The following is a 2,826-nucleotide window of genomic DNA, read 5'->3' as shown; positions in this document are numbered from 1 at the left end:
AGAGAGAGAGAGAGAGAGAGAGAGAGAGAGAGAGAGAGAGAGAGAGAGAGAAAGAGAGACATACACACACACCACGCACGCAAAACACTCAAGATAAAGAAGTAATACTAAATTGCAAAGAAAGAAATACCCCAAAGAATAAGAATGTAATTACCATAATCGATGTCGTAAACGTTCGGAATTGTACAATTTTGGGTTGTTTTGTTTTCCCAACTGTAGGCCCACAAAAAGAAAAAGCTCTCTCACCATATTTCTTCAATGACACGCGAGGTGTTGAAATTAGTCTAGAGCCACTGGATCTTAGTTCACGTGATGGTGTGTATGGTACAATGAGTTTTTGAATGTATGGGAGACTAGTTAGTTTGACCTTTGAAGCATAGTAGGGCTAACTTATATTCAACTCTCGCTTTCAGTGGAAGCCAATGGAGCTCATTAAGTAGGGCAGTCGCATGATGGCATTTTGATTGCTTTAAAACAAGCGTGGCAGCATTGTTTTGAATCCGTTGGAGTTCTGCAATTTTTTCTTCGGGTAGGCCAGCGACAGTGAATTGCAATAATCAATGCGTCACAAAATGAAGGTAAACACTTGTTTTTTGTTGGCATCAATGCTAAGAAAATTTTCCTTATGTGAGCAATTCTTCTTATTTCTAAGTAAGAAATTTTACAGAGATGGTTAAGTTGGGTCTCCATGGGCAAGTCTTTGTCTTAGTGACCTAAGATCACACCTCTGTGCCCACTGCCTGGTGGCTCTAATACATTTGTGTGTATTTTGTGTACGCCTTTGTGAAACAAATGTCCCATGGGGATTAATGAAGTAAAATTTTCTTTCTTTCTTTCTTTCTTCCTTTCTTTCTTTCTTTCTTTCTTTCTTTCTTTCTTTCTTTCTTTCTTTCTTTTTTTCTTCATTAATTAATTAATTAATTAATTCATCTTTTTCCTTTTTAAAATTCATTTAAATAGATTGGAAGGATACAGGGGCTAAAGAAGCAACGCTAAGCTCTAGAGATGTGCACACCATGTGAAAGCTGGCTCATTTTGTTCTTGTTTTGCTTTTGTATGACTTTAGTACCAGTAAAAGACCAAGAGGGGAAAGCCATTTTTGGACAGAAACCTCAGTCGAAACGATGGGTAGAGCATTTCAACAGTCTCCTGAACAGACCACCACCAATTAACCTGCTAAACATCCTGCCAACTAGAATTGGGTTACCAATCTGCTGTGATGCTCCTTCAAAACAGAGATTCTGGATGCCATTAAGAAGCTGAACAAAGGTAAAGCGGCCGGTTTTATTCAAATTCTACCTGAGGCCATAAAAGCAGATGCCAATGTGACGGCAGACCTCCTTCTCCCACTGTTTGCCAGGGTCTGGAAAGTTCCAAAAGGATTGGAAAAAGCTTCCTGAAGAGGGGAATCTGAAAAACAGCAATAACTACTGAGGTAACTACAGAGGGATCACTCTTATTTCTACACCACGTAAAGTCTTCATCAGAATCATTCTGGAGAGGATCAAGACTGCAAGGGGTCCAAGACTTCGGGATAAACAGGCTATTTTTTTCGGAAAAATTACTCAAACGCGGACCAGATTGCTACGCTGAGAATCATAGTGGAACAGTCCCAGATGTGAAACTCTAGGCAGATAGTCATCTTTCTTGACTACGAGAGGGCCTTTGACAATACAGAACGAGCAACACTATGGAATCATGGAATCCCACAAATGTTGGTGTACCTCGTCAAGAGCATGTATGAAGGGATACGTTGCAGGGTTGCACATGATGGCCAGCTCACTGACAACTTTGATATCATGACTGGTGTTGGACAGGTGTATCACCTTTCCTCTTTATCTTGGCGATCGATTGGCTGATGAAAGAAACCACCAGAGGACACAGAGGACCCCATGGACACGTGTGGACGATCTGGACTTTGGGCGGACGACTTGACGCTTCTGTCCCACAAACAGGAACAAGTAAAGACTTAAGTTTTCAACTGCTTATATGAGTCTGCTGGACTGAGGATCCACCCCGGAAAGTCAAAGTTCCAAAGGATAGATACACAACGAAAGGGGTTGGTCACAATAGAAGGGAATGTACTAGAAGATGTTGAATCCTTCAGCTATCTTAGGAGTATAATTGAAAGAAAATGTGGAACAGATGTTGAAATGTCCAACATTGGAAAGGCACAGGCTCTTTTCATATCTTTGAATAGGATTTGGAAGACCAGAGATATCACACTTCGAACAAAACTAAAGATTTTTAGTTCAAAGGTGAAGCCAGTCCTATTTTGTGGATGTGAGACATGGAACACATATTATTAGATTTGCATAGAGAGGATCCAGGATTTCTGGAACAAGTGTTTAAGGAAACAAATGAGGATCAGATGGACAGACAGGACTACAGACGAGAAAGTGTAAAGTGTAACGAAATAGAGCCCAATCTGAGATGAAGTGAGAAGAAGGCGGTGGCGATGAATTGGATATACTCTCCGAAAGTCAGGGTGCTGCATAACAAAGAAAGTGATGGATTGGAGCTCACAGTGTAAAAGATCAAGATCAAGGGGAAGGCCAGGTGGAATCCGGAGAAGAGTCACAGAAATTGATGAACAGAAAAGTGAGAAGACCTCGAAAGACTAGCCCAGGATAGGGAAAGGTGGAAAGTGTTTGCTCGTGGCCTATACCCTGATCCAGGCTGCGAAAGGCAATGACGATAATGGTGATGGTGAAGACTTGAACGACCTACACGACACATACATACTATTGCTTCTTTCCAAACGGACGCTATTCCTCCACACTGTAGTAATTATAGTGGGAATATTACTCTCCCTCGCCCCCCCTA

The 2,826-nt window shown here is 41.4% G+C and overlaps 1 protein-coding gene across 1 annotated transcript in view; it reads left to right on the top strand.

Annotated features, from left to right (window-relative positions):
* Window positions 1–2,826, top strand: part of LOC106013217 — a gene marked incomplete in the record, with an annotated part of 4,546 nt that overhangs the window by 328 nt on the left and 1,392 nt on the right.

Source organism: Aplysia californica, unplaced genomic scaffold (genome assembly GCF_000002075.1).
Source record: "Aplysia californica isolate F4 #8 unplaced genomic scaffold, AplCal3.0 scaffold00724, whole genome shotgun sequence".
Classification (NCBI taxonomy): Eukaryota; Metazoa; Mollusca; class Gastropoda; order Aplysiida; family Aplysiidae; genus Aplysia; species Aplysia californica.
The sequence above is the reverse complement of the archived record's forward strand: the minus strand, read 5'-3'. Positions and strand labels throughout refer to the sequence as shown.